Source organism: Bos indicus, chromosome 20, assembly GCF_029378745.1.
Source record: "Bos indicus isolate NIAB-ARS_2022 breed Sahiwal x Tharparkar chromosome 20, NIAB-ARS_B.indTharparkar_mat_pri_1.0, whole genome shotgun sequence".
Taxonomy (NCBI): Eukaryota; Metazoa; Chordata; class Mammalia; order Artiodactyla; family Bovidae; genus Bos; species Bos indicus.
Window position 1 is genome coordinate 10,788,241 of NC_091779.1, and position 23,841 is coordinate 10,812,081.

Consider the following 23,841-nt stretch of genomic DNA (forward strand, 5'->3'; position numbering starts at 1 on the left):
TTCACTGTTGAAAGGAGCATAAGCTCAGGAAATGAGTGACCTGAGGAAATGACTTCAGCCACTGCTGGTCATTTGCAGACTGATCACAGGTCAGATATTAACACTGTTAATGATCATTTTTATCCAGTGTTTTTTAGTGTACAGCAGGTGCTATCCAAACTCCTTGCATTAACTGTCTCATTCAGTTCTTAGCAGAACCCACCTTGTGGGATAGGTACACTTAGTATTATCACATCTATTTTATAAAGGGGAAACTGAGGCTCAGAAGGTTTAAATAACTCACCAGTTTCCCAGCTCGTATGTACCCCAGCTGGCACTGGTAACAATATCCCTCTTATCCTAGGACTCTTCAGGTGGCATCCTTAACCACTTTGGAGCACAAATGTACAGATGACATCAGATTTAGGTAGAGATGGCTGCTGTCTTCAAGGTGAGGTATTCCACAGGACAGATGAATGCCTTACACTAATATTTTCACAAAGCAAAGGATTATTGTCTTTTCTTTTTGTATCTACATCACTTGGCCCAGTGCTGGGCATACACCAAGTGCTCCCTAAATGTTTACTAAGGTGGGCAAGGGGGCAGGTAGAAGAAAGAGTAAGTGAAAGAATAAAATCCAAATCTGATAGAGAGCATGCTAAAAATGACAAGGAGTCAGGCTGCTTCCAGTTTGTCTGTGAAGACTGCGTGAAAAAGATGGTCTACAATGTGTCTGCATTAGCAGCTGAGTAATATGAAAGGGCTATTATTATTTGTCCCCAAATCCTTTAGCATCTGACTAGGTGATGGAGTCTGCTCAGTGAATGAGATTACATTTTTATTAATAGAGGCTCCTCCGCAGACAAGTTCTTACCAATTCAATAATGTCAAGTTTTGAAAGGAATCTCTGATATAAAAATGAATGAGGATGGGAGCATAGTTTTGACTACAGGAAGGACATGGAAAAGCATAATTATTGATTCGAATAATCTCCTTTATATTCAACAACCATGGTTCCATCCACCACTATATAGTTATTGTATTTATACAACAGGAGGGAGATTATGAGACTCTCTCTCTCTTCTTCAGTCTGAGATATGTGATATCTGATGTCTGCTTGGTTATTTTTATCTTTCTAAGCCATAAAAAGACATAGAAGGGACAACACAATTTTTTAAAATCTAACAAATATACTCAACCTACAACAAGCAAAATCATTCAGTCAACAAGCTTTGGGCAAAGGTAACATCATCTCAACGGTAGATTCAAAATCTCATGCTTTTAAATATCTGTTTGGTATGAGGGAATTTTGTTTTCATCACAAAACTCCTGGGAAATGCTCCCTCAACTTTCACACCAAATTATTCCTGCCCTTTCTGCATTCTTAATGCCTAGTGAATCCCCCTCCTTTTCATTCCATTCCATTCTTACAGCAAGTACCTCTCATTCAGATCATCAAAAGAAGGCAATTCTTTCTCCAGTGTCATTCACTCCAATTCATTATGGCCCAATTAATCTGCCTAAAGGTCAGTCCTCTGAAAAATTTCAGTGGCTATCACCTAGAGAATTTAGACCAACATTTCTAGCTCATTCTCTGCAATTTGGCTTTCACCAAAACTTTCCAGCTGTATTAATATATCCCTTCATTTATCTGTCCTATGCTTTAGCCAAACTGGCCTACTTATTTTCTCTCAAACAGATATTTTATTCTTCTACCTTTGTGCAATTCCTTTTTTTTTTTTTTCCCGAGGAAGGCCATTCCTTAAGGTCCTCTTACTGGTTAAGGTTTTTCTATCTTTCAACTCCAGCACAAGACGCCACATCTTTGATGATTTCTTGGCTCCTGCCTCTTGGAAATGACTGACTTGTTCTCTGGGCTCTTGTAATATTTAGGTTGAATCTCTCAGGGATCCTATCTGATTCCTCGCTGTGTTATAATTGTTAATCTGAAATGTCAATCTTAGAATTTTGCAACCAGGAGGAATATTTTTCTTTTCTTTAAATTCCTAGAGGCTAGAGTACATCTTCTTCATATTCATGTCCCATAGAGTGTGCAGCAGATTCTTATCGTATGGCAGATGTTCAGTAGATGACTGTCAATTGATTGAAATGAGCCTTTAAAATCCACAGTTGCAATATTAACCACTGAGACATATATAATCCCAAAGCTGGAAAATGGGGTTCACTTAGGTAGACTTGTCTCTGCTTCTTTATGTCCCTTAGATATGGGTGACCAAGGCTATTCAGTGAGACTTGCTGTTATTTGGTTTATCTGAGGAGGCCAATGAGAACATAAAAATAGTTGGGAAGAAAAGGGTGATGACATGGAGATAACAGGAAGCCTCTGACTTATTGACTTTGTTTTTCTCATCAAAAATTTTCACCCTTTACTTGTCTCTTTCCTATCCCTCTCGTCTTCCTCCTGTCCTCCATACTTTTTGACTCATGGTAGGACCGTGAGTGATTGATAGAGATTAGAAAGATAATATTAGATTTCTTGTTCTCTGGAAGTTTTCTGGTTCCACTGAATTATTATATCCATTGAGGAAAGTTAAGCCTTGCTATCCCATTCTGTAAAATGAAGTGATGATAACAGATTGGCCCTGAGTTCTCTCATAGCATCAAAAGTTGTTTTAATCTAGTAAATTACAGTACTAGATACTTTTCCCCCTCATTCAGGCTATTGAGTTCTTGGGTAGAACATTCATGTCTTCTTTTCTATAGATAGTTTTATGGAGGATGTTAAACCTTGAGTGGGTGAAAAGGATTTGAGCTGACTGGTACCCAAAATTCATAGAGCTGAAGAAATTCTCTTTAATGAATAATAGGGTAATGAAATTCCCCTGTAAAATTTGGCAAAGTTAAGAAAAGAATGGATATTACTGTGGTGAAACTTCTGTGAACCAGAGGGGAAGCTAATCGTAACTGTTCTTTTTCTGGAAGTTGGTGTAGGCACACACATCTCCGAATCTAAGAAAAAAGACTTTTCTTGTCCATACTGAAGCACCTGTTAAAAGACCCATCACTCAACCTCTATCCCTGAATAACTCTGGTACAGATCCACCTCTGACATCCTTAAAGCATTTCCTTTGACTAAAGATCACAACCTCAGCCTATCCAGGTTGACTTGAAGCCAGCTACTTCCTGCCCAAACTAAAATAACTGTGAGCCAAGTCAAAGGATAAGACAGTTTGAATGGATCAGCAGAAAAGACGATAATTAGTTGAGGGTCATTAAGGTCCTGTTGCCTCCACTGATGGTTCCCAGGGTCATCTGCCCATGTTAGGTAAATAGGGAAGAGGGAAGAGACCTCCCAGGAGATGCGTATGAATCATGAGCAGTTCTTCATGACTACCTACGGACCCCCCTCCTTCCAGGAATGAACTCACCAACTGACTTCAAAAGGAACTCAGCCCCCGCCTGCCATTGACCACAGTCTTGTCACCGACACCTTATGATTAACTGAATCAAAAGCTTCCGACAGGTCTAAATTTAGCCTGGCTAAACATATCATTAAGGAGTTAGGGAGGAGTGTGAATGACCTTTCTTCAGCCCTGGTCTCCCAGATCCAGTCAGCTGTGGGGGCTCACTGGAGTGCTAAATTGAGCTCTTAGGTTCTTGAAATAAATGACCCTTTAGATTGATTTTTTTAATTGCCTGAAGGTGCATATTTTTAGAAAGTTTGGAAGCATTCTGTTCATCTATTTTGAATCATTTGAGTGTAAAAATGTGGCATTTTCACACTATGGGATATTCAAGTCCCCCTATTCCTTTTTTTAAAGTCTCTAATATTTTTATAAACCTTTCAAATTAGTTTATTTAAAGGCCAAATTTGATCTCCTCACAGTTTCTGAGGTAGAACTGTAACTTTACCAGCTTTGAGGGAAAGGAAAATCATGGTAGTTCATCATAAAGAAGTTATAAATATGTGGAAATACTATTCTCAGCATTATATTTCTGGTAGGGACTTAAATACGGAGAAGAGTAGCAAAGGCAGGGTCTGTGTTTTTACTCCTTTACACAAACCTTTAAGGGCAAATTAAAGAAAAAGATCCATTTTCTTTATCCTTGCTACTCAAGGACACCCTTAGCCCCTATTTCTTTCCAAGTTCCAGGCATGAAAGACCCAGGGGAAGAAACTGAAGATGACATGGTGCCATTTCTGAACTCTTGCTTGACATGAGCCAGACTGTTTCAATTTCTTTACTTTCCAGCCCAATTATTTTGAAATTTCATGTCTCCTCTCACTAAGCCAGCGTGTCCCAAAGTCTTTCCTAGAACACCGGATCTGTAGGATGTTAATAGATGTGACTTGGAAAAAGAGTTTTGAGGTAAACAGGTTTCTTTGCTGCTGGGCTTCTCTCTCAGCTTCCCTGGGGTGTGTGGTGTGAATCTCTGAGAAGGGAATGCGGTGTGCAGTGTTTCCCGGGCTTATGTGCCTTGCATGAACTTACTTTTGCACCCCCCGCCTCTCTTCCATTTTCTTTGTCTGTTTATTAAACCAAGTATCTGGAAGACTGATATTTTCAGAAGCACTGTCTGGGAAGTAAAAGAAGATGATATTTGAGATTTCAAAATTATACCTGTTTTTTATTTGACTGGGTAGTGATCATCTAGAGTGGCTACTGGTGCGGCCCAGCTCTCTCAGCGCTGAGCATTGGCCCTGGGTTGTCTTTTGTCTTCTCTGAACCTCCATTTCTTTATGTGCAGAAGGAGAGGGCTGGGCCAGATGATCGCGTGCCCTTCCCCAAGGTCCTACCAGGCAGACAGTGCCGGAGGTTCGGCCACCCAGCCCCTCACCCACAGCTGGTCGGACTAGAGGTAAATTAGTGTTACCTGTTTGGGTGTGAGTGATGTCCTTTTGGCTTATTCTATTTAAGATATTGTCAAAGAGCCATTAGTGGTCAGAGAACAAACCTATGACCTTTTAGGCTAAAGGAAATCCTTTAACAAAGGGCAGGCATCTGGAAATAGGAGCTTGGCTAGAAAGTGGATCCTCAGCCAGGGTTTTTAATATAGGTCTTGCAGCCCAACTAAGGTCATTTTCATGATTTTTAATTAAACTGTGTCTGTACTAATGCTGTAATTATAAACAGGCTGTCAAGTCAAGGAGCATTTGCCCTTCAATCATTGTATTTAAAGATGCCGACTGCACACTTTTGATGAGTGGCAAAAGGAAATACCTTCAGTTTGAAAGTCTAACCTCAGAAAGATGTGGCTTTTATAGTTAAGTGTCTTCTTCTCTCTGGTCCTCCCACCTCAAACTCAGAGCCTGCTGTCAATGTTTGAAAAGCCTCAGACCGGAAGGAAATCCCACATTTTCTGTGAAGACACGCTGGACTCTAAACCCCATGGGGCTCCAGTTTCCTGATCTGTGAAGTCAGATCCTGACTGGACCATCTCTGGGAAGCCTGCTTCCAGAGGCTTCTCCATCCTTCCGATCAAAATGCACCCAGCCCAAGGCCTTGCCCTCAGCTTCTCAAGCTGAGTCCTCGAAGATCTGCGGTGGGCTTGGTATTCCTGGCCAAGAGTTTCACTGCTCTCATGGGGATGTTGTTTTTGTTCTGTTGGTAATAGGACACTCTTGCTGTCGTTTGAAGGAAGGTATTAGTCTTGATGCAAACCTCACATTCTGAATGTGGCCGTAGCATTTTGGTGACAGGTATGGAACCATCTTCATTCATAGCCCCCAGGAAGCTTCCTTTCTTCCAAATCTGTTTATCTTTAATAATATTAATAGTAATACGGAAGCCAAGGTGAAGCCATTTATTTACACTCTGTTTTCATCTTGACTCACACGAGTCGCACAGGATCAGAGTAGTGGATACAGCATTTATCTGAGCATAGATGAATTGGGGAGAGGAGTTTCTTCCCCAGTAGACATCATTGTATAACTGTCGCAGGGCTACAATTTGTCTTTTAGGTCTCTAAAGACAGGTTCTGCTGTATCAGTCCCTCCCACCCAACTCCCCTTCTCATAAATCAGCTCGCCCCCTCCTGGAGCAGTGTAGACAGTGGATTGTGTGACTCAGCCCTCTTCAGGTCACAGCTGAGTGTGTAGACTAGGAGTAGGTATCTGATCCTGGAAGAATCAGTCCCTAGACTGGGTTGATCAATGGTATTTTTTCGCTTAAGAATTTGACCTGAGGATTACCTTCCCCTCCCCCATGCACTGAAATTTGTTCCTTCTAAAAAGCCTCATCTCAATTATGCTTTTGCCTAACCTTCCTATCATCCCCACCATTTTTATTTTCCTAAAATTTGATCTGATAAATTTCTATGGTAATGATTTACCTATTGTTCTTTCTCACATATATAGAAGTTTGCCTTTGCTTTTAGTACATAATGGAGGAACACATGGATGGATTTTCATCCTAACTGGCAAATACATTTACATGACCTGACTTAAAATGTAGGTTGAATGACATCCATGAAACTCACCTTGTGGGGATGGCTGAGAATAACTCCAAGAGGGGCTTTTTCCATAGACATTTTCCAAAGCATCTGCAAGAGATTGATTTGCAATCCAGTTGCTTTTGGGCAGTTGAGTCTAGCTGATTTGAATGATGCATTTTGATGTAGAGGTTGAGGTAGTTTGGGAACTAAAAGGGACTTGGGCATTTATGTGTTTCTCTCACAGGAGTCTGGAGTGTTGTATGGACCATCTTGGTGTACTCTTTCCCAGGGATGGTTTGATTTCCTGTGAAAATATTTGAATCATTTTAGGATTCAAGACAGGTTGAAGAAGAAAAATAAAGAGGTGACTTTCTGCCTTTAGTGCCTGGGAAGTTGGGATCTTTCCAAATAAGAGGGTATGAGACTGATGTCTTGATGCTCAGTGACTGAGAAACAGGAGAGACCAAACACCGTGGGGCTGAGATAGAGGCTTGAGGGTAGTGGGAGGACGTCTGGGAGACCGAGAGGCGGGCTGCGTGCTCACTGTTCTGACAACAGTGTCACGTCAGGGCTCTGGATCATGTTTGGGCTCAGCACTTCTTTTCCCCAGCACATTTCTCAGAAACTTCAGAAAGCAAATGCTTAGGCATATGGGCTGCTGTCAATGATAACAAATGAATTGTACACATTTTTTCTAAGTTCCTGAAAACTGAATTACCACATGGCTGGATATAAAATGACTCCTCCCTTATTTTAGACTTTGAAATGGGGTTAAAAAGATAATGGTGGTACACCTTCAAGAAATTAGGATTCGAGGGGTGATCTTGATGGTGTTCAGTTCAGTCACTCAGTCGTGTCCGACTCTTTGTGACCCCCATGAATCGCAGCACGCCAGGCCTCCCTGTCCATCACCAACTCCCGGAGCTCACTCAAACTCATGTCCATTGAGTCGATGATGCCATCCAACCATCTCATCCTCTGTCATCCCCCTCTCCTCCCGCCTTCAATCTTTCCCAGCATCAGAGTCTTTTCAAATGACTCAGTTCTTCGCATGAGGTGGCCAAAGTACTGGAGTTTCACTTCAGCATCAGTCCTTCCAATGAATATTCAAGACTGATCTCCTTTAGAATGGACTGGGTAGATCTCCTTGCAGTCCAAGGGACTCTCAAGAGTCTTCTCCAACACCACAGTTCAAAAGCATCAATTCTTCAGCACTCAGCTTTCTTTATAGTCCAACTCTCACATCCATACATGACTACTGAAAAAACCATAGCCTTGACTAGATGGACCTTTTTTGGCAAAGTAATATCTCTGCTTTTGAATATGCTGTCTAGGTTGGTCATAACTTTTCTTCCAAGGAGTCTTTGAATTTCGTGGCTGCAGTCACCATCAGCAGTGATTTTGGAGCCCCCCAAAATAAGGTCTGTCACTGTTTCTACTGTTTCCCCATCTATTTGCCGTGAAGTGATGGGACTGGATGCCATGATCTTAGTTTTCTGAATGTTGAGTTTTAAGCCAACTTTTTCATTCTCTTTCACTTTCATCAAGAGACTCTTCAGTTCTTCGCTTTCTGCCGTAAGGGTGGTGTCATTTGCTTATCCGAGGTTATTGATATTTCTCCCAGCAATCTTGATTTCAGCTTGTGCTTCATCCAGCCCAGCGTTTCTCATGATGTACTCTGCATATAAGTTAAATAAGCTGGGTGACAACATACAGCCTTTACATACTCCTTTTCCTATTTGCAACCAGTCTGTTGTTCCATGCCCAGTTCTAAGTGTTGCTTCCTAACCTGCATACAAATTTCTCAAGAGGCAGGTCAAGTGGTCTGGTATTCCCATCTCTTTCAGAATTTTCCACAGTTTACTGTGATCCACACAGTCAAAGGCTTTGGCATAGTCAGTAAGGCAGAAGTAGATTTTTTGGGGGGACTCTCTTGCTTTTTCGATGATGCAGCAGATGTTGGCAATTTGATCTATGGTTCCTCTGTCTTTTCTAAATCCAGCTTGATGGTGTATCCTGTGGCAACTTCAATGAAAATTTGCAGCTCTTCTGATGGTGGAGTACATCCTTTACTTTGCAGTCAGCTGGGTGTTGCTTCAAACACAATGAACTACAAACTTCAAAACAGGAGAAAAGCAGAAGTGGTTAGACGTGTCCCTTATTTAAGTACATTTAGTTTGTACTGTTGTCGTCATCTTTTAGTTGCTAAATCGTGCTTGACTGTTTGTGACTCCACAGGTGGTAGGCCACCAGGCTAGTGCATCTGTGGAATTCTCCACGCAAGAATACTAGAGTTGCCAACTAGGGTTGCCATTTCCTTCTCCATTGGTTTGTATAAACGATCTAAAATTTATGGAGACTCCTTTGTAATTAACTGTAGTGGAAATGAAATTAACATTAAAATAAAGTGACAGTATGACTTTATGTACTATTAATATTACCTTAAATTATATAAGGTAGGCCTTATTGACATCTGTGTTTTACTGATGATAATCAAAGAGATTAATGGATTTGCTCTAAATGACACTGCTGGTGGTTAAGTTGGATTCAAGCCCAAGTCTTCCCCTACTATTCCTCATATAATTCCATAACCTAGCCCTGTGGTGTCTTTTAGAGTTTATTTTTGGTGATAAATGACCTGCAACAATGAACAAGAAAAAGTAAAACAATTTGAGTATCCAAGAGGAAAGATATGTTGGCCAAACCTTGTCCCCCACCCCATATCCTCTCGCTCCACCATTTATTCCAGTCATTACCATGGAAACCAGCTACACCATCTATCTCCATCTTTGCGCATCCAAGGTTTTCTGACTTGTCCCACAGTGTGGGCCACTGGATGGAACTCACCAGGCTGTTCTCATGCATGCACAAGCCGGGAAGGGCAATCCTCCACCAATGGAGGATGGTAGCCGGTCAATAAATTCTCCCCTCCTGGATGGCTCCTCCTACATATCTCTGCAAAGTCCCTTGCATTATTTTTTTCTCCTTTCCTGTTTTGTTCTTTCCAGCTCTCAACTGTTTCCTGGCTTGATCGCTGGAAATTAATGACCCATGTGCAAGCCTTTATCTCAGGCTCTGTTTTCTGGGGGAGACCCAAGCTAAGACAAAAGGTTTGGGCAAACATGATCTTCAAACCACTTACTAATTGCAGCAAACATTCATTGTTTCTGTCATTTGGTATTTACATTTTCTTCTTTTTATTGAATTATAGTTGATTTACAATGTCATGTTAGTTTCAGATATACAGCATGGTGATATATATATATATATATATACATACATACACACACACACATATATATATATACATATAAAACTTTCCCAAATTCTTTTCCCTTATAGATTGTTGCAAAATATTGAGTATAGTTCTCTGTGCTATAGAGTAGGTCCTTGTTGGTCATCTATTTTATGTATAGTAGTGTGTATATGTTAGTCCCAACCTTTTATTTATCCTCCTCCCACCCACCTCTTTTCTTTTGGTAACCATAAGTTTGTTTTCTATGTCTGTGGGTCTAAAATGTCCATCTAGTCAAAGCTATGGTTTTTCCAGTAGTCATGTATGGATGTGAGAGTTGGACTATAAAGAAAGCTGAGTGCTAAAGAATTGATGCTTTTGAACTGTGGTGTTGAAGAAGACTCTTGAGAGTCCCTTGGATTGCAAGGAGATTCAACCAGTCCATCCTAAAGGAAATCAGTCCTGAATATTCATTGGAGGGACTGATGCTGAAGCTCCAATATTTTGGCCACCTGATGCGAAGAACTGACTCACTGGAAAAGACCCTGATGCTGGGAAAGACTGAAGGCGGGAGGAGAAGGGAACAACAGAGGATGAGATGGTTGGATGGTATCACCAACTCGATGGACATGAGTTTAAGCAAGCTCTGGGAGTTGCTTATAGACAGGGAAGCTTGGTATGCTGCAGTCCATGGGATCTCAAAGAGTTGGACACAGCTGAGTGATTGAACTGAACATAGTTTTGGATTCCACATATAAGTGATACTGTGTGATCCTTGTCTTTCTCTATCTGACTTCACTTAGTATAATAATCTGTATGTCCATCCATGTTGCTGCAAATGGTGTTTTATTGTTTTTTATGGCGAAGTAACAGTCTGTTCTATATATGTACCCCATCTTCTTTATCCATTCATTTGTTGATGGACATTTAAGTTGTTTCCATGTCTTGGCTATTTTAAATGGTGCTGCAGTGAATATTTGGGTGCATGTATCTTTTCAAATCAGAATTTTCTCTGGATATATGCCCAGGAGTGGGATTGCAGGATCATATGGTAACTTTAAGTTTTCAGTTTTCTGAGGAGCCACCATATTGTTCTCTATAATGGCTGTACCAACTTACATTCCCACCAACAGTGTAGGAGGGTTCCTTTTCTCACTCTTTCCAGCTTTTATTATTTGTAGACTTTTTGATGATGGCCATCCTGTACTCTCTCTTCTTATGATAGCCATAGCTTGAATTCTTTTTTTTTTTTCCTAACTCAGTCCATGTGGCTTTGGTGTACCTGATTCCATCTCCTGATTGCACACGTTCCAGGCCATAGTCTAGGTTTGGAGGAGAACATGTGACCTAATCAGATACTGTCAGACTTAGTGGGAATAGAACTCTTGCTCCTGTGTGCTGGGCTGGGCCCCTGAGAAGCTGAGAGGTCTGTGCTGCCAATGCCATCATGTGGGACTAGAGACTGTGTAAGGAAGGACTAATGGAAGAATAAAAGCAGCCATGTCCTGATCTTGTTATTTGAGTCCTAAATCCATTCAGCAGCAAACAAGATCTACCTCTGAATTGTTAGTAAGTCCATAAATTGCCCTTTGGCCAAGCTACTCACTTGCAATGAAAGTGTTTGAACCCATCTGTAAATCTTCAGGACATCTCGGTTTAGGCCTTGCCCTGTACAAGGAGACATCCAGATGTATCTCAGTTTCTATTGCACAAGTATCTTTGCACAAGTATCTATTGCACAAGGATTAAAGAAACAAGTATCTATTGCACAAGTATCTATTGCACAAGTATCTATTGCACAAGGATTAAAGAAACAAGTATCTATTTGCACAAGTATCTATTGCACAAGGATTAAAGAAACTACCATGGGGAGATAGAGTTTTTCTTCCCTCATCCATATCCTTCCAATCAGACAGATATTCTGGGTGAAGTAACTTGTGGCACAGTTTAAATCCTCCCTGGTAGAGGAACAAGAGTCTCAGTATCTTTGCTAATGAGATCATGGAGGCTATGGCTAAGATGGAGTCATTTCTGCCTTGATGAAAGGGATGGGTTAGCTGTGTAGTGATGACTTTGGTGTGATTCGCTTCTTCTGGGGCCCTGGTGTCTTCTTTCATTTTCTAGAATTGCTGTTTTGAAGGAATGCTCTGCTAAATCGTCTCCTGAGTCTACACTAGGATAATGAATTCACAAGCATCACTGGTGGTGCTTGGGATAATCCAGGCTCTATCATCTGCCATGCTTTGCACCTCAGATTTTACCTTTCTGTTCTAATTTGTGCTTATTTCACTTTTGGAAATCATGGCCTTCTTTCCTAATCTAAATCACTGTCTTCTGCAAACTAGCATCTTCTGAAGAAGATTACTCAAATTTAGAAGAGTCTTTACCAGAGAGACCTTATCCTTTTCATTTCTTTCCACCTCTGTTTTTACTTCTAGATACTAGTGCGTTAATAACCTACCCGAAGGGGTGATGCAGACAAAAACTTCCTAGGCAAGGAGATGAAAGCATCTTGCCAGTCTTAAGATGGCCCAAGCTACTGAGCCTCTTGGAGGCAACCACCTAAATCCCTAGAGCCTGGGTGATTTCTCAACTGCTGCAAACTCCACATCAAAGTATTAAATGATCAGGAGACCCATAAACTCACTTCATCTATCAGCCATTCTCAAAACTTTGTCTCCATAGGCTGAACAATTTTATAATTTTCTTAGTTGTCTGAGGTGTAGAAAACTCAAGAAGGAGTGCCCAGAATTACTCTGGGACAAATATAAGGGTGTAGGACAGACTTGCAGACAGAATTCCTAAACTGAAAGGAAATGCCAAACTAAAGAAAAGTTCTGTTCATCTAAGCAGGCTCTCCAAACTATACCTTTTTCCTGGGGACTAGGTCTATCAATGTCCATCTAATCACATACTCACTATTAGATCTATCTTTTGAAGACAACACATTTCTTTGAGAAATACATCTTTATCTCTGGCATCAAAGTTTTTGTTATATTTGCCAAGGGGCCCTAAGGCTCAATCTTAAGTACTGAATCTGCTTATATGTTCCTTTGAGTTACTCTTTTTATTTATTTTTTTAGACTTCTAGGTAAAGAAGTATGATGTGACTAGTTAGTTTTTAGAGTAAAGCTCTAGTTATAAATACCCTGATTTTGCCTGTTGGTACAATTTCAGTAGTCCACTTTTCAGCCAGGAGAATGGGGTCCCACTGAGATGGAAGACAACTGAGCAACAGGAGGAAGGAGAAGGCCCTGCCAGCTGCATTCATAGCCTTGGGCTGACTGGATGCTTCAACTGGCCTCTCGTAGGCACATTGACAAGCACCTCAAACAGAATCCTATTTAGGATTGCCTTTGGGGCCCCCAAATGGGACCCACTAAGATTTATTCTACTTCCTACTATACATGAGCAAATTGAATCACACAATTATGACAGAAACATACCTCACCAGCACCATCAGCCAACCTGAAGGCATTTGGGGTTATAAACCAAGGTCTGGAAAGGGTACATCTGACCCAGAGGACTAAGAAAGCTGGCTCAACATGGCCAGGTATAGGGATTTCTTAGATACCCTGTTGCACGCTTATGAGCTTCATCACTAAGTCTTCCAATGGGCTTCTCTTGGTGATTATTTTGTGAAGCCTTTAAAACTGATTGTTATATATTATTGAGCATCTGCTCTAGACAAGGCACTATACTTAGCACTTCAAGACAATACAAAGGAGGATAAAAAGGGGTGCCTAAATGGCACCCCACTCCAGTGTTCTTGCCTGGAGAATCCCAGGGACGGGGGAGCCTGGTGGGCTGCCGTCTACGGGGGCGCACAGAGTCAGACACGACTGAAGTGACTTAGCAGTAGCAGCAGCAGCCTTCAACACATTTGAAATCTTGCCTTGTAAGCCAGGGCTCAAACAGACACAATTAAACAATGAAATAAACGTGTTATAGGAACACAAGACTGCAGTCCTGGAGGTGTTACAAGGAAGTTGGTGATACTAATTAGGGTTACTTAATATAATTAACTTTTTTTTGACAAAAAATAAGTATATCCATTGTTGTTTTACATAGCCTTACATCATCACCCAAAGACGGATGTAGATTTTGTTTCTGATGACGAATATTCTGTAATTTATTTTGCAGTTCTGACACAGAAACTAAGATGCTGTTGTTATTTTATTTATCAAAACTAACAATTGAAGGAACTAGATTGGATATTTTTAATGTCCAGGAAAAGTTCTGAGCCACTAAGAGTATACTGTTACCTGTCTTAAGAAGTCAAAGAAGCAATTTGTAGTGGTCAAAAAAAAGAAAAAGTTCTGGAGTCAGACAGGACTAGATTCACGTCTAAGACTTATCTAGACCACACAAAGTGAGCTGTGTGACTTTGGGCAATTTACTGAAGCTCTCTGATGTTCTGCTTGCTCACTGGTAAAGTAGACAGTTTCTGTCCTGCAGGAAATTGAGGAGATACATGATTTAACGCACATAACACGCCTGCCGTAATGGCACTATATGTGAAACTGGTAGGCACCCTATAATGATAGCTTTTAGACCGATGCAACCGACACATGTGAATTGCCTCTTCAGATCATTTGAATCTTCACATAGAATGACCAGGAATTGTGACATATGCTGAGGGCCCTGGATAAATTAGCTGGATTCCATCTTGATTAGAGATTGTACAGTTTTAAATTCCAGGTATATACAGTAATAATTTAAGAAGAAGAAAAAAAATTAAGAAGACATTATTGGTTTCAACTTTTGTTCCTGTTTAGTTGGTAAGTCATGTCTGATGCTTTGTAAGCGCCACGGGCTGTAGCCCACCAGGCTCCTTTGTCCGTGGGATTTCCCAGGCAAGAATATTGGAGTGGGTTGCCATTTCCTTCTTCAATTGGTTTCAGTAACTTTTTAAAAATCTAGAATCTGTTTTTGCAAATTGGTAATTCACAATTGGTAAAAACATTTTCTGTATACATATAACTTTTTTTTCGCAAGTGAGATCAATAATGTCTTCTAAGATGAAAACAATAATACGGTTGATGTTGCTGGTAATAGCGTTTGAATAACTGTGGTCTGCTCACAGAAAAGCTTGTCTATATCACCACAGGGAGGTAACACAAACACATCTAGAGAAAGCAGGGGTTGTCAGGGTCAAAGGCATTTACATGTGCACCACAGAGAACTTTATAAAAGGGAGTTGTTGGGATACTATTACAGGATGGGTTATGTCTCCACCCATCCCCCAAACTCACATACGGAACTCATAATTCTATTAATAACCCCCAGTGTCTCAAAATGTATTTGGAGGCAGGATCTTTAAAGAAGTAATTAACATAAAATGATGTCATGTGAATGGGCCCTAATCCAACATGACCATTATCCTTCTGAGAAGAGGAGATTAGGATACAGACTGGTACAGAAGGAAGGTGATGTGTGGACACAGGGAGAAGACGACCACCTACAAGCCAAGGGGAGTAGTCTGAGCAGAAACCAACCTTGCCAACACCTTGATCTAGGACTTCTAACCTCCAAAATAATGGGGAAATCCACTTCATTTGTCTAAACCACCTAGTCTGTGGTGTTTTGTTATGGCAGGTCAAACAAACAAATACAGATACCTGGGTGGTCCTAAAGAATTAGGAGTTAAAGGAGCATAAAGGTATTAGAGTAAAGCAGTGGTACTCAGCATGTGCTTCATGGACCAGTGAAAGTCAGCAAATAGCTTCTTTTCAGTCTGAGAAGCACATCATTTGAGAAAATAAATGTTTAGAAATTAAAAAAAAGAACTGGGAGTTATAACCTGGGGCCAGGATCATTCTGTTTAGATCTGGCCACTATTTTCCTTGAAGGAAAAAAAAGATAAGGAGAAGCCTGGGATTCCCTGAACCAGGTACTTATGCTCCCGAGCCACACCTAAAATGTGGTATCAGCACAGAAGCCTGAGAAATAAGTACAGACTGTGTTTTAACTGATGTCATTTAAAATGTGTGAAAAATCAGCTCAATGAGTTGGAGGAATGAGAATTTGCTATTAAAGTTTGACAGCATTAGGGCTCAGAATTTGGTTTTGTAAACAACAGCATAGAAATGTGATTAAGTTCTCAAGGTGAGCAGCTAGGGAGACCTCAATTTGAACCTAAACTCTAGCACTTCCAAACGGCGTGATTTTGATCAAGTGACTTGAGCTCTCTAAGCTTTTGTTTCCTGCTATATGTAAAAGGGGCCCTTGACATGGTTGTTATAAGGATTAAGTGAGCTAGTAATGAGTTGTTGTGTAAATGTACAGTAAACGTGAGCTGTTATTACGTTAATATTAAAGCACAAAGTTGTTTAAACAGCAACTTGCTGATAAGGAAGAAATACATGTTTTTGTAGGCAAACCATATAAGAATTCAAACTTACCTGTTTATACAAAGGGTAGCAAATGCCATGGATATGATGTGATGTTCCTTTCTAATTACGGCAATGGCTGATGTGAAGACCCTTGGTGTTTCTACATCTTCAAGTACAATAATGACGAATTATGAATAGCTTGCAGTGAAATAGCCTCATTGCTTAAAAGACTGTTCACTGTGAGGGCAAAGCTATCTTTTTGGGTTAGGGTGGGCTGTGGTTCATCACAGTGTTCTTTATTGATTCTTTTGCACTGTGGGCAGTTTTCTCTCCTAGGTACCTGCATATGTATGTTAGAGGAAATAGGATATGGTTAGTGACTTATTTTTAGATCTCGTATAACTCTTAGCTTGTCCTCTGTTATTACAATTCCAGACATCATAGCTTCCTTGGTTACCCCTGCTTTGCTAGCGCCTTTTCCATTTTGTGGTAAACCAGTTGATCACTGAGTCTGAAGAAAATAAAGCCTGCAGAGCTAAAGGCTGAGAACTATATTTCTTTCACAAACCCTAAAGAGGAGGAGTGACTCAGACACGGGTGAGCACAATGTTACCCGGGCCCTCTTAAAATAGGAATGTTCTTCCCCTGAAGCTGTCAGGATTAGTGCTGTGGGCCTGGGAGTTCCTGAAGCGAGTGCCTCCCAGGGCACAGCGTGGGCCCCTGAACCTTCCTGGAGGAGGGTGGGGACCCTCGATTCCCACAGACACACTTCCTGCCACCTGCCATACTTGAGCTTCCCAGAAAGGAGGGGAAGACAGGTCCTGGAGGAGGCAGAAGAAAGCAGGGTTCCCAGGCAACATAGCACTGCAGAGAAGCCTATGGCAGGTTCATGGAGCTCCAGGGGAATTGACTACAGCAGGAGAAAATGTCCTCTCTATAGTCCCAGGCATGGACACCCTTTCACAAGCCCATTAAATCCTTCCTGAGGCAGATCCTGCCTGGGACGTTCTGTTACTTTCTCCAGAATACTGTTTGACATTAAGGGTCTAAAGTCGTAAATAACTTTCCTTCTTGCTTTCTCTTTCCAGAGTGGAAAATCTTACCAAGTTTTTTTGTTTTGTTTTGTTTTGTTTTGGTAAAAATGTTTACAGAAGTTTTGGGGCTATTTCCAAACCAGGATGATAATAAAGACATATCTTTTCTGGGAATGCTGACCAGTGGCCTATTCAGGTTTGAAGGAACGTAGTCTGAAATCCGTACACCTGGTGGGGAGAAGAAACCTGGAAAGCAGTAATGCCAAAGGGGAGCTAGGGTGATAATGGCCAGGCCCCGAGCAGCCAGACTGCAATAAGAGAAGGCGGCACGAAAGGCCAGACCTATTCTGGGACACGTACCCTGAGTCACGGAGTAACAGAGACCAGAGGTGACAGCTGGTCTCTTGGCTCCTCGGTGAGCAAGCATCTGGAATATCACTTGGATCTTTATAAAGCTCAGGTTAGGGGCATAGGACCTTAGGGAATTTGGAGAAGGGCAAGGAGAAGGAATAGTTTTAAGGTGAGGAGGTCTCAGGGATTCTGATTAGAGGAAAGCTTAGAAGAGCTAAATTCGGGTAGCTAATGGGGGGATGGTAATGTCTGCTAATTCGTGACACCCTAGAAGGCAAGAATTATTATAATAGGAGATGGCATAATTGGAAGATAAGAGATGGGAATTAAAAGGCTGAAGAGTGTAAGAAAATGCCATCAAGTGAAAGTGAAGGTGCTCAGTCGTGTCTGACTCTTTGTGACCCCATGGACTGCAGCCTACCAGGCTCCTCCATCCACGGGATTTTCCAGGCAAGAGTCCTGGAATAGGTTGCCACTTCCTTCTCCAGGAGATCTTCCCGACTTAGGGATCGAACCCAGGTCTCCCACATTGTAGGCAGACGCTTTTACCATCTGAGCCACCAATTGTATTATCTTACAAGCAGGACTACCATTTCTGAAGGTAATTCAGAGTGTGTGTTTATGTTCAAGGCCTCCTTTACTTGAGATGTTTTCAAGTAGATTTTCAGTGCAATGGTACAGTAAGCTTCTCTGAATCAGAGACTTTTGCAGCACAATGGTCTAATCAACAAAGCTTCAAGAGCAGAGCCCTCTGTGCATATTTTATAATTCCAATGCTTGATCAAAGTGAATTAAACCCAGAATCACCTGGCCTCTAAACTTGGCAATAAGTATCTGAATGCAGCTTCTAGAACCCAAACCCTTAGCAAAGTAACCTCAAAATGCTTCTCTAAAAGGTAGGCTTATTTCAAAAGATTTTGATTTGAGTCTTAACAATCTGCTCTATGATAAGCAATGGAATTTCATGAAGGCTGAGAAGCAGAGGGCTTTAACCTCACATGGAGGAAGCATGGTCCTTCCATGGAGGATGCAGAGATGCCCAAAGAGGGAAAGAGAAGGCAAGGACCACATCTGGACAAGAACCCACCAGTAAGGCTGATAGATGAATCCTAGAGAATGCTGTGTGTGACATAGGCAGTTCCTGTTATAGGACTGGAGATCTGGTTAAGTGTGGCTAAGTGTTTGGAAATCCATAGAAGACAGCACACTGCCTGTACTAGCAGGAATTTTAATATGGACTGAAGCAAACCATCTTTTTGTTAATTCCAGTTTCAAAAACAAAATTTGCTGCTAGGTTTGGAGGACAGCTGGGAAAAGCCTCTGGACTTGGATCCGTACAGCCCTCTCAGACATCAGGGGCCTATGAGGGGCCAGACATTTTTGGTGTCTATTTTTATTTATAAATAAGTCCTACCTCCCAGGTGCTGGAAAGATAATCTAGGCTGACAGATTTCCTTACTTGACTGCTTTGGCTTTCAATGGTCTGTGTCACTGCTATGAATAGTAAACTCTATATTCTTAAAGAGCTTTTCTGTCTGCTCTGCCAGTCCTAGGGCAGACCTTGGTAAGAAAGATCAAGCTGGGGTTAGGCTGGAGGAAGACAGAAGCAATTAAGTGGAGGGACAGGGAGGCACCAAAAGAAGAAAAGCCAGGAATTTCTTACGGGAAATTAACCTTAAGAGGACTTTGAAACTTCCCTTGATACATTCTTCTAGCGATTGGTTTTAAGGTTTACATAATACAAGAATTAAGGAGCTCAGCAGGACCCAAGGGTAGAGGGAGAATGCTTCCGATTACCAGATTAGTTAGCTTCTACAAGAAGGGGACTCAAGAGATGATCTTTGTTGAAGAAGCTTCTTTTCTGGCTCCCTTTTTCTTAAGCAATGTTTGGCTTAAAACAGAGCAATATGTATCTGTTTGCTAGTCTATTCTTTTGGTTTTCAAGTACAGTGCATATTTGGGGAGAAATTCCAGTCAATTTTGCTATTTTTGTGTTTTGCTTGTTTATCCTGCTATGGCCCAAGGTCTTACAGATTGCACAGTGCCCCCAAACACTTTAGAAGCAAAACTTTTATTAATGGAATTCTCGGGAAATAGAATTTATGCTTAACTCCTAGTTAAACATAAAACCCCCTTTGCTTTAATCCTTAATGTTGAAATCCTTTCTAAAATGTTTACATTTGCTTTTATGTCTGTGCACAGTACATGGACATGATCTAATCTCTCTCTGATGACTCAGCATCTTGCAGCCCCTCGGTTCTAACAATGTTTTATGGTTGGAGAAAAGGATACAGAAGATTGGAATGAGTCTAAGCCTTGGCTGAAAAGGCTCTTTTATCTGATTGCATTTGAATCCTGGAGCCGACTGGCATTCAGTTCTGAAAGCCTGCAGACTCCAGTCTCAAATGCTGCCTCTCCTTTAGCAGGACCAGAATAAACTGTCTGTTTCTGACTTATCTCCTCTCAGGAAAATTATGAAGCCCGGAAAATGAAGATCAGCGCAAGAGCTGTGTCTATAAGCAAGACAAAACCCTTACAGGAACTATTCCTCTGGGGCATGGCTGGGTGCTCCTCACTTTTAGGCCTGAGACCACGAGCTCCTAAGTTTCTGCCTTGACATGCAAGAGACCTGGACGGACCCATGAGGCACAGGGAGGATCCTAGCTGTTTCCCAACACAAACAGCTGAGGAAGTGTAAATGTATTCATTTACATGGGGTGGAGAAGTCACACTACAGGCTGTCTTGGTGTTCTCTTTAAGTTCAAGGAAATGTACCAGGTTGGAAGACATAAATAGCCCATCCAGAGACAATTTTGAAAATCTCCCTTCTCTCACCCTTTCCATCCCAGCTGCCAGAGTAATGGCATCATGAGTCACATGAGAAGGGCAAGAATGTGATAGGAAGTTAGGATTCCTATTTGCCTCTGTTTTCTTTTGCTTATTGTGACAATGAAGACAGACCCCACTGCACTGAAACTTCTGCACCACCTTTTTCAGCTATAGGATTTACAACATTTATGAAGTAAATGTCCAGATAAATGAGAGCTGAGTCAAAGACAACAGGAGTTAGCCAAGGGAGCCCCATGGTGACTTGCTTGTCATGAATGATGTATAGAATGAGGTAATGCAACCCAAATTAAATGAGAGCGGCAGAGTCACTTTCTACACAGCTGGGAGTGAAGCTTTTTGATGACTCTATGATTTTTAAAAATGTCCTGGAGCATCAAAAAAGCCTGAATGCTAGAAATGCGTTGCTTTGCAACCTTATGTCACAGGTATATTTGGCTTTCAGGGAAGTAGGCTGTCTCCACGGGGAAATGCCACAGATACTGACAATGGGAAAGCCTTTCACTGCCATTGTTTCTTGCTCTCCATTTGAGGGGTGAGCCTCCCAGTCTGGAGAATCAGCACGATAGCTATTGGAAACCTGGGAGATGGGAAGGTGGGGTTGGAGAGGATAAAAAGTGGAAATCTGAAATGGGGCAGTATATCTTGAGGGAATTAGTTGGTTAATGCAGAGTTTATAGAAAGAGTAGCCTCCACGATCCACTTAGAACTTTAAAAAGATTTATAAGAGCTTTGTTCATAATTGACAAAAACTGGAAGCCACCAAGATGCCCCTTCATAGGGTATAACTTGAGATAAACAAACTGCGCTACATCCATACAAAGGACTATTATTCAGAAGTAAAAGGAAATGAGTTGTCAAGCCACCAAGAGACACAAAGGAATAGCAAATACATATTGCTAAGTGAAAGAAGCTAGTCTGAAAAGCTACTACTGTATGATTCCAACTGCATGACAGTTTTGGAAAATGCAAAACTGTAGGGATGGTAAAAAGATCAGTGGTTGCTAGGGTTTCAGAGAAGAGGGATGAGTGTCAAACAGGTGGAGCACAGTGGACTTTTAGGATGGGGGAACGATCCTGTATGATACTGTAATGGTGGGTACGTAATATTATGTATTTGTCAAGACCCATCTAACTGTACAATACTGAGAGTGAGCCATAATGTAAAGTATGGACCAAACATGGGTTCATAAATGGTAACGTGTGCACCACACGATGCAAGATGTTAGTTAAGAGAAAATAGTGTGCAGAGAGAAGGGATAAATGGGAATTCTTGGTACTATCTATTAGTTGTTTTAAATGAGCTAAAACTGGTCTAAAAAGCGAAATCTCAGTTTTGAAAATCCTTTTTTTTTTTTACTATTTATTCATATTCTTATCTCACTTATGTACAGTTCTGTTTTACATTGGAAATGACGGCCTAGTGGGAGTACACAGTATCTTGTTTCCTTATTAACACAGCTTTTAATACATGCAAAATGAGAGAAGTTTTACCTGCTTTGAGATTTTCTTTGCTTGAGGCTGTATTTCTGATGTTTCCCATTCGCTGCTTTTTGGGCTCATGGACTTTCATTCTGAGGAAGGGAGTCAGGGAGACATGGGCTAGCTCCTGTTTTGCTGCGTAGCCTCAGGTCTCATCTGCAAATGGAGAGGGAACCTCTGCCACAAAACGTTGTCTTGAAAACTGATGTAATGTCAGCAGCCAAAAAATATCAATTCTTTCCTTCCCTCTGTTTTCCCTTTCTCTTTTCCCATTTCCTGTTGACTTTTCTCAGTAATATTCTAATAGCTGTTTGCCTCGAAGCTTATAAAGCTTCTGCTTGTAAAGTGGGCTCTGGATCTGCTCCTTTTAGAAATTCTGCTTTAGCCATTTAGTTCCCTTTGGAGGAATATACTTGGAAGATTATGGGAGTGGTGGAGAGAGAGAAAAACCACTACTTAGGGAGTCGTTTTGGGTGTATATAAAGATTAAGAAAGGAGTAAGAAAAAGGGCATTTTACTCACCATTGATTAAAAAGGAACACAATTCTCATAACCCATTTGCTTTCTACAGTGTCCTGAGCATTAGAAAGATACTGTTTGAAAAATAAGAAAAATGTTCTTCTATGGACTTGTTTGACATGTGATTTTGTTCTACTTATGTTATTTGGGATACCCCTAAGATGAGAAATGTTAATAAAAAAGCTATTCCCTGAAGTTTCTGCAGAAGCAAATACTAAACAGACATAGTGGGATGAACTCTTAATCTGGGTCTCTTAGGATTCCCACAGATAAATACCTGCTGAGCATGAGCTCTTGATAAAGCATGGTTGTGTCAGTCAGTTTATTTCTCTTTCTCGGTTCTTGTCTCATCACAACAAATATTTGGAGCAGTGGACTAAGGTTTAAAACAGCAAATACGTTACATCTCACTTTAGCTCAAACAGAAGGATCTTGTATTAGACACTCGCAAGACATGGGAGCAGGCTTATCTCAAAGGAGTCCTCTCTTTTCACCGTCTTTATACTTCCAGTCTCCTCTTTTTATGCCCTATGCAAAATAGGGCTTGCTTGTGCCCAGCACCAGTCAGTGAAGGGGAATGCGAATGGGCATATGCTAAGGCCCATTGACAATTGCAAGTTATGTAAGAACAGGCTGTATTGTTTATGTCTTCCCATAATTTAGTCTGTTATAATCAGATGTAGAATATTTATGAACTCTTAATGGACTTTTAGCTGCCTAAGGTTACCTGAAGCCCCTGTGGTCATTTTGTATCCACTGTGTGCCTAGGGTGCATATGCAGGAGTTAGAGAAGTCTCTGGAGTTGTTTTGTGGTATATCTGTGAGCTCTTCTGGGTGTGTGTGGGATGGGTTTTAGGGATCAGCTTGCACTCCTTTCAGCCAGGCCACCCCTTGTTGCTCATGCTTAACTTCCTACCCAACAGTTGTAAAATACATAAGACAGACTACACTGAATGTGCATTAGTAGATATTTTAAAAAAGCACATTAAAATTAGACAGTTTTCAATAATTTTAGATAGAGGAATCATTGGGTAGAAGTTATAAAACTAATGTTTTAAGTGATTAAAGGCATAAAATAGGGAATTTAAAATATGAGAGAAGAACAAGCTATTATAAAAATAATTTTAAAAAGACAAGGCAAATTTTAAAAGAACTTACTAGAACTTCTAGAAGGGAATGTAACTGAAAGAAATTGAAAAGAGATATGAGGTACCATTTCACGCCAGTCAGAATGGCTGCGATCCAAAAGTCTACAAGCAATAAATGCTGGAGCGGGTGTGGAGAAAAGGGAACCCTCTTACACTGTTGGTGGGAATGCAAACTAGTACAGCAACTATGGAGAACAGTGTGGAGATTCCTTAAAAAAACTGGAAATAGAACTGCTTTATGATCCAGCAATCCCACTGCTGGGCATACACACTGAGGAAACCAGAAGGGAAAGAGACACATGTACCCCAATGTTCATCACAGCACTATTTATAATAGCCAGGACATGGAAGCAACCTAGATGTCCATCAGCAGATGAATGGATAAGAAAGCTGTGGTACATATACACAATGGAGTATTACTCAGCCATTAAAAAGAATTCATTTGAATCAGTTCTAATGAGATGGATGAAACTGGAGCCTATTATACAGAGTGAAGTAAGCCAGAAAGAAAAACA

General features: G+C 41.0%; 2 long non-coding RNA genes across 4 annotated transcripts in view; one reads left to right on the forward strand and one right to left on the reverse strand.

Annotated features, from left to right (window-relative positions):
• LOC139177991 (uncharacterized) overlaps positions 1–23,841 on the forward strand; it is a 214,713-nt gene that overhangs the window by 161,001 nt on the left and 29,871 nt on the right. The gene's annotated exons all lie outside the window — the stretch shown is intronic.
• LOC109574758 (uncharacterized) overlaps positions 1,671–23,841 on the reverse strand; it is a 39,766-nt gene continuing 17,595 nt past the window's right edge. Inside the window, exons 2-5 of the long non-coding RNA XR_011562407.1 lie at positions 21,672–21,815; positions 16,015–16,285; positions 11,217–11,278; positions 1,671–8,492 (exon numbers count right to left, since the gene is read on the reverse strand). This is a non-coding gene — a long non-coding RNA (uncharacterized lncRNA). The remainder of the gene's footprint in view (positions 8,493–11,216; positions 11,279–16,014; positions 16,286–21,671; positions 21,816–23,841) is intronic.